This window comes from Xenia sp. Carnegie-2017, unplaced genomic scaffold (assembly GCF_021976095.1).
Source record: "Xenia sp. Carnegie-2017 unplaced genomic scaffold, XeniaSp_v1 HiC_scaffold_23, whole genome shotgun sequence".
Taxonomy (NCBI): domain Eukaryota; kingdom Metazoa; phylum Cnidaria; class Anthozoa; order Malacalcyonacea; family Xeniidae; genus Xenia; species Xenia sp. Carnegie-2017.
The window spans coordinates 18,307,803-18,316,088 of record NW_025813486.1 but is presented as its reverse complement, the minus strand read 5'-3'; the positions used below and the strand labels follow the sequence as shown (position 1 = coordinate 18,316,088).

General features: G+C 34.5%; 3 long non-coding RNA genes across 3 annotated transcripts in view; 2 read left to right on the top strand and 1 right to left on the bottom strand.

The window, feature by feature from the left end:
* Nucleotides 1–1,477: 1,477 nt before the first annotated feature.
* LOC124447851 overlaps nucleotides 1,478–8,286 on the bottom strand; it is a 22,163-nt gene continuing 15,354 nt past the window's right edge. Inside the window, exons 2-3 of the long non-coding RNA XR_006948861.1 lie at nucleotides 7,570–7,572; nucleotides 1,478–1,548 (exon numbers count right to left, since the gene is read on the bottom strand). This is a non-coding gene — a long non-coding RNA (uncharacterized LOC124447851). The remainder of the gene's footprint in view (nucleotides 1,549–7,569; nucleotides 7,573–8,286) is intronic.
* LOC124447847 lies at nucleotides 1,555–1,916 on the top strand. The gene is made up of 2 exons (XR_006948856.1): nucleotides 1,555–1,775; nucleotides 1,840–1,916. It is a non-coding gene; the product is annotated as an uncharacterized LOC124447847 (long non-coding RNA).
* LOC124447848 lies at nucleotides 3,583–4,615 on the top strand. The gene is made up of 2 exons (XR_006948857.1): nucleotides 3,583–3,745; nucleotides 4,193–4,615. It is a non-coding gene; the product is annotated as an uncharacterized LOC124447848 (long non-coding RNA).

Here is an 8,286-nt window from a genome sequence, read left to right as displayed (position 1 = left end):
ATGAACAATTACAATTTTACCAGTTTCGGTTTTCACACACGGTTTTTTTTAATTGTGAAATATTCTGTCTAATGCGAAATGTTGTCCATCTACAACAAAATTCCCGGTAAAAGAGACTAAGCACTTATCAATGCTTTACAAAAAGTCAACTTGGAAGAAAGATTAAAGAAAAGCCGTTGTTGGGGCGTGGTACGGATTGAATATTTTCAATTTTATATGATGAATTTAAACTTGCAAATTGGACGTTGCACTTTTGCAGCAACTACGGTGGCTGTTAAGTTTGTTTGACTGTGATTTCAAAGTATACTGTGAATTTGATAATTTTTGCAAAGTATTGGTATTGGCTTTCATGCGACAATTATGATTGTTTGTCTGATGAGATGAAGGCAAAGAAGAGCAACTTTAAGGAGAACTGACATTTCTCGTTTTGCTTCCTTTAGAAGAAGAAGCCATTATCTATAAAGTTGAAAGCGATGTGCTAACAACTTGATTTTCACGTTTGCCAGCGTCAGGAATACTTCAAAAAAGGTATTGTGATGAAAATCACCTCGTAAAAATCGTATTGTATTTAATTATTGGTGGAAGATTTTCTTCGACATTTCCGACGTTTATTCAAAACCATTTGAAATATGCAACAATGGACAAATACTCAGCAGCCCCTTGCTCCATCCTCAAAAAATAGATTTATAGAGCAATATACATTAAAAGAAGAAATTCTCGTTTTAGTTTTGACACCGCCATATACGAAGTATAATGTTTACGAAGCGCAAAGCCACATGTTGTAAGTAGTTTGCTCATTGTTACTCCTTTATTAGCAGAAAGCCAAACCGTTATAAATAGCGCAACTTACACAATGCTTTATATTTACGAAAGAAATTTGTATTTTGAAACTGAAAGTGAATGTGATCTTTTGAAAAGTGTAAAGATGTTTATAGATAGATAGTCACAAAGATTTCATCATCAAACGCGGCTTTCATGACTTTAATTAAAACTGGTGTTTTCGGCACACATTGTTTGTATGAAATGATAATTTTATATTTTTTTCTGTGTTTGAACTATAATGAGCAAAACGAAGGCTTTTAAGAATATGTTGTCTTGCAATAAAAATACACACACTTTGAAACAGTTACTGTTGTTGGTCATTAGTTGATAGTTAATAATGAAACGTATCATTTAATACTAATTATTTCGCTTTTTAATTCCTGTTATTTTGATGATTGTTTTAGGTGACAAGCTGATGAAATCGCTTAAGTATCTGTTCAAGGATTATCGACCGTGGGAGTAATTATTAAAATGTTTTTTTTTCTCATTCCTTTTTTGCTTTAGATGATCATCGTGTGGTACAAGGCCTGCTCCTTTTCCCTCCCTTTAGCTAGGTGCGCTGAGAGAAGGTCCCTGACAAAGGACGGGTTGCGTGTTCTTCGGAGCTCGCTTTAACGTAACGTGGTCATGTCGGACTAGAGCGCCCCATTAGGCTCCACAATGAAATTTTCTGATAAAGATACATTCTTAGATAATTAAGTCAAGCAGTTAAGTTAAGAAAATTTTCTTTGTTTGTCTGAGGAGCAAGATAAAAGGGTCTATGTTATTGTGTGTAGTTGGTGTCATTGTAAGGTTTAAGCTGGTGAGTTTACAAATGTTTGGATAAGGTTTGGACGAGGAACCACCTTAGCCTTGAAGGTCAATACGGGGACATGTATCTTTGCCAAGACGTCAACAAATCCATTAAGCCCACTTCCATCTCAGCAACAATGAAAGAAACTTGCGTTGCTGAGGTAAGTTTGCTTGTTTGCAGTTCTGTATTAATTATCGTTAATTGTATGTTGTTGTTTTTTTCAGCTCTGCTGGCTGGGTGGCGTCACCGCACATTGACCCAGCTACCCAATGACTTCCCTGAATTTTCATTATGTGAAAACTGAAAAAAAAAGAATGATTGTGCATGCATGAAGGTATTGGTACCAACCAAGTAAGAGCATTACAACTTGTTACTACTTGTACCAAAATGACAAAAAGATTTATTAACAATTGTGATTTTTCTGAACAATGATGAAAGTGCATGTCAACTTCTTTAACAGAAGGGGAGTTAAAAAGCCGGTCAAATTGCAACTAAGCATTTGTGGGGAGTGCTTAGTTAACAATTTCAATTTCTGATTTTGCCATTGTATGTATTATTTTGTTTTTGCTTGTGAGTAAGTAACAAATTGTAATACTCAAGGTTAGGGTGAAATTCTTCATTGACAAAAAAAATTCTCAACAATGTTAAAAAAATTTAATGTTAAAATTTTTTTGATTACATATTTCGACAATGTTTCACTTCTGACCATATAATTCCAAAATGTTTCATTTTTTAACACATGTTTCGAAAGTATATCATAAAAACATAAGGCATGCGCAGAATACGACGGCGGGGAGGTGGTACTGTCACACGCCGGACTATGGATATACCTCTCTCTCGATCCCGATCTTAGTTAGGTTACGGAATAGGCTCCTTATCGTGCAGGCCGAGAAGATAGAGAAGAATAAAAGGGAAGTTGTTATTTCTGTATTTCTTATGACTGTTTTGATTTCTTCCTAATTGTATTTTGTCTCTTTAAGCACTTTTTGTTTAAGCTCATGCAAAATGAAGAAGGTGATGGATTTCGTTTGTGTGTGGACTCCCTTATGAGAAAGAAGAACATGCTGCAATAAATGAAAGGAGTTGTAACGTCAAAAACTGGTTGGTTGTTGAAATTGTTGTTGTAATTGTTTACATGAGTTTATTTACATTCATGAATAATATACTTGAGATGATATTTCTTTTTCTTTGCTTAATCATTTCAGAAATGAAAGCAACTAAAGCTGTGATGCAAATCAATGGCGGAGCTAAATGACAATGAGGGGTAAATTACTCTGAAAAAAGCGTACGAAGATTTCCTAGGTTGTTGAAATATAGAAAATTTCCAGAGATTTATTTGAGTGATATTTTCTTTTTCGTGTAGAATTTATGAGCTTATGTACTGTTTGAAGAATGAATTATTTCATTTCAGCATGTTTTTTAAAAAAAAATTTCTAACTTTTGGAAATTTCTCAAGAATTTTTATAAATTAGTCCAAAAATATTTGATTTTTTATGACTGTAATTTTTGTTGAATTTTTGTTGATTTTCACCAAGAGTACGATAACTTGGAGTAATTTACCCCGCGGTGATGACAAGAACCAAATGGACTAAAATACAATGAATACGTTTGGACCATCTAAGCAATGGGCTAAAAGAAAAATATGTTGTGAACATCTCTGCAGCTGGACTAAATGACTATTTCAATGAAATGTTGATGTTATTGGGGGAAGAAACTGGGCTAGTCTTTAGAGATTATTGGATGAAGATGAAAACAGATGTTTGTATTTGTGTTATTGTCTCTTCAGATGTTTTTTAAGTACAGACAGTAACGTGGCGACGTTTTTAACGTGGTTCGCCTGTTTGATGACCTGTTTTTGAGAAAAGTTCAAGTGTTTTATGCGATTTTTAACCAAGGAATTGAACTTCTGTTTCAGAGTTTCCTCTCGCACAGGATTATTTTTGCGAATGGTTTCCAGATTAGATGACTCATCGTCAAAGATTGTAAGCAGTGGAGTTCAATGTAATGAACATTGGTGCGCTACAAATGCAAAATGTAAGAAAGAAGTAAAATCAATGGACTCTGGCTGCAAATGGAGTGATTGGGGAAAAAATTGCACGTTGTGTCAGCAGATAATGGACAACAAACATGGTATGTTTTGTTATTGACATATGTATCAATATGCGATTTTTGCTACTTCGTTATATTTTCCATCTAAAATTTCGTCGCACTTTTGCCTTACGATGCTTGTTTTTGATGACAATGCGCTTCTGCGAAACTCTTCAAACCATGAGTTGACTTTGTTGTGTCAATTATTGAAGCGTTGTGTTGTAAATGGTTGTAATTTGCAGATATTGCTTTTGAGATGATTCATCTTCAAAGATTATACATTCTTTTAGTAACATTCTTTTTTGCTATTATTTGAAAACCGACGATGAGCAATTTGAATAATGGTAACGGTATTTTTTTGCGTGTTTGTATATGTTACAACCCAATTTAAACACTATAAATCTTAATTTTTTTACTTCATCAAAATGAAATATGTTTAATATATGTTTTTGTGTTTAAAAATCTATTGGAAACACATTCTATTTTCAGATGCCGATACAAGTGAAATTGAAGTGAAACGATGATAATAATGCTGTTAATGGTAAATTGTTCAAGGAAAACCAGCCCAGAATGATGTTCAGTGAATATTGCTCGTGGTAATAGATATAGTTTGGCTCCACTATAAGTATAATTGTCAATCTAAATAAAGTTGGAAGTTCCCCTTCCTTCCTACTTTATTTAGATGAAGTTTAAGTTAAATGCTTTGTCTGTCAAAATTGCCCCACACAATTTTGATAGATAAATGCAATAAAATAATATTGTAAATTGTCTTTTTGTCAATAGTTTAAAGTAATTATTATACTCCTGTAATGATCATAATGAATTGATAGACTGTAGATAAACACCGGAATAAGAATTGAGTAATATGAATAATTTAAATGATTTACTGAATAATTTGTATAATTTGATGAATATCGTGACCTGTAATATAATCTGCAGTATTAAGTAAGTCAGGGGGGGCCGAAGAAAGTACAGGGAAAGCAGTAAGTTAGGGGGGACGGCGAAGGCAGTACAGTGAAAGCGGCAAGCAAGGAAGGGGTTTGAAGCATTAACGAACTTGGTAAGTCGGGGGGAGGGGAATGATGTGGAAGTCATCTGAATAGATGACGGCCATCTTGTTGTGTGAGAACATTTAATAATGGCTCGGTGGGTTTAATTTGATGCTGAATTGCGTTGATGTTATGAAAAATTCGCAATATTACTTCTGTCGTGAAGTGTGAGGACGGATAAATAAGTGTGCAGCAGATATATAAGCAGAAGTGAACTTCATGATTTAAAATGACTACGACGAGAGGACAAAAGGTAACGCCATGTTTCACATTATTTCTTTTTCAGTTGTTTGCTTTGTTTCCACCTGACAGAAAAGGTGTAAAATGTTCCTTTATGTTTCAAAAAGATTTCTTGCTCAAAGAGTTTAAATAGCTGAATAGTACATGATCACTTTTGAAATTGAAAGTTTCAATGAACATATTTCATAATTGGGAATGACTTCACATTTAATTTATTCATTTCATTTGTTGAACTTTATGAGATATATACAATTTTTTACATTTCTCTTAAAATGTTTCCAATGGGAATCTTTCTTACCAACAAAGAGTGTGGAAACCCTACCTACTTGCCAGATTTTTATAAGAAAGAAGCACAATATTGAAATGCTACTCGTTGATTGAAATCAGGAGGGGAGGAAAACATTTTGAAAGCATGATGAGCCTGCAACTCTGTTTTATACAACGGAATGGCGGGCAAATGAATGTGATCACCTTTGTGTGATCTATTGAAGTTTTTAACATTTTTTGTCGTTTTATCACACGACAGAGAATCAAATTGATATCCCAAAGTAAAATGAGATCTTTGTCAATGTTCGTTTGACCGCAAATTACGTCGACGATAGATAGTAAGGAAAATTCGTTACATTTTATAAGTCGCCAAGTGTGAGGGCACATTGCTGATCGCGGAATAATGCTTTTTAAGTATGAAAAGAATGACAAGAGCTATTTTATGCTGAATTCGTCGTCGCGTCGTCGATATGAGAACTCCGAACGGCTACGTCAAGAGAGGACACTCAAGGTTGTTGTTAAACAGAACAATTCTTTGTTTGTTCCATCCAGCTGACAGAAAAAGCAGATGTGTGGTGTTATTTTGTTATATTTATACCAAAAGGTGATTGGTTTTTGTTGTAAAGACAACAATGTTTTATCTCAATGTATGTTTTATCTCAGAAGTTTATGTTTATGATTCTCTGAGAAACTGCTTAAGAAGGATTTAAAATAAACAAAAAATTTTTTCCCATAAACATTGCTGTTTTACTTACATTAAAGTCATTCATCTTCATTATGAAAATTAAGAATGAAATGTGTAAATTTTTAGTATACTTTTATTAACTAATATGTATCATATACAATGTATCCTCCTATATTATAAATTTGATTGACATTGTAAACAATTTACTTCATTCGCATACTAAAAGATGATGACTTAAACAAGTCGAAACATGTTTATGGTAAAATTGGTGGGTTGTTGTTTCAGAATGAACAATCCAAAAAAGCAACAACAATACAAAACTTCATTTTCATTTTTTAAAAATTTTTTTAATTACTATCTATTGCTTTATCTTTTCATGGTTAACATAATAATATTGATTGTTGTTTATAAATCAATTAGATGAGGATGAGGAATGTCAAGCCATTAAAAATTTATATTCAATCATCTTTGAATCACAAGAATTTTAAATGTAATTTGAATCACAGCCATCCTAAAGTTCAACAAATTACAAAAGAAGAACAGACAGAGTTTTGACATTAAAGTTTAATGGGGAAGATGGTGGTACAGTTACATCAGGTCAGCGGTGTGGCACTATGTATATTATTGTTTGGGTATGTATTTAACTATACATTTACTCATCTACATCTACTCACCTTAAGTTGTAAAGCACTCCCCCTTACTTTTACACCACTCACGCTTCCTTTTACAACACTCACCCTTACTTTTACAACACTCACCTTTAGTTTTAGAAGACTCACCCTTACTTTTATATGACTCACCCTTACTTTTATATGAAACACCCTTACTTTTAGATGACTCACCCTTACTTTTAGATGACTTGCCCTAACTTTTAGATGACTCACCCTTACTTTTAGGTGACTCACCCTTACTTTTAGAAGACACGCCCTCACTTTTAGATGACTCACCCTTACATTTATATGACTCACCCTTACTTTTAGATGATACACCTACTTTTAGATGACTCACCCTTACTTTTAGATGACTCACCCTTACTTTTAGAAGACTCACCCTCACTTTTAGATGACTCACCCTTCCTTTTAGATGATACACCCCTACTTTTAGATGACTCACCCTTACTTTTAGATGACTCACCCTTACTTTTAGAAGACTCACCTCACTTTTAGATGACTCACCCTTCCTTTAGATGACACACCCTTACTTTTAGATGACTCACCCTTACTTTTAGATGACATGCCCTTACTTTTAGATGACTCACCCTTACTTTTAGAAGACACACCGTTATTAATTGACACACCTTTAGTTTTAGAAGACCCACCCTTGCTTTTAAATAACTCACCCTTACCTTTAGATGACTCACCATTAATTTTAGAAAACACACCTTTACTCTTACATCACTCACCCTTACTGTTAGATGACTAAACCTTACTTTTAGAAGACACACCCTTACTTTTAGAAGACACACCCTCACTTTTAGATGACTCACCCTTACTTTTAGATGACACACCCTCACGTTTAGATGACTCACCCTACTTTAGATGACTCACCCAATTTTAGAAGACACACCCTTACTTTAGATTACTCACCCTTACTTTTAGAAGAGACACCCTTACTATTGAAAACACCCCCTTACTTTTAGATGACAAACCCTTACTTTTAGATGACTCACCCTTTCTTTTAAAAGACACACCCTTATTTTTAGAACACTCACCCTTACTTTTAGATTACTCACGCTTCCTTTTAGAAGACTCACCCTTATTTTTAGAAGACTCACCCTTATTTTTAGATGGCACACCCTTACTTTTAGATGACTCACTCTTACTTTTAGATGACTCACGCTTCCTTTTAGAAGACTCACCCTTATTTTTATAAGACTCACCTAGCAAAGGGAATCCAATGATACTATTTTGTAAGGAGTCCATCACCATGGGGCATATAAAAACCACCAATACTTTCCAGAAATAAACAAATTCACAGTTTTGTTTGAAAACGGATCACTTTCTTCTATGCCAGGGGTCTCCAAACTGCGGCCTGCATGCCAGATGCTGCCTGTTTGGCCTCTCAATCTGGCCCACAGAGATACGTAAGAAAAAATAATAATATTATTAAACAAAATAAACTTTGTGCAGAAAGTTCGCGTTATGCCGAATACCAACTAGCAAGAAAAGCTTACGTCAATTTTTGTCCCAACTTCCTACTGAGACATGCCATATTACACTGCAGTAAGATGGCTAAGTGTGGAAAAGTGCCCGGACCCTAGAAACCCAGACCCTGGATTCATGACCCCGGACCCATGACCACAGACCCCAGACTCATGACCTGGGACCCATGACCTATGAGAC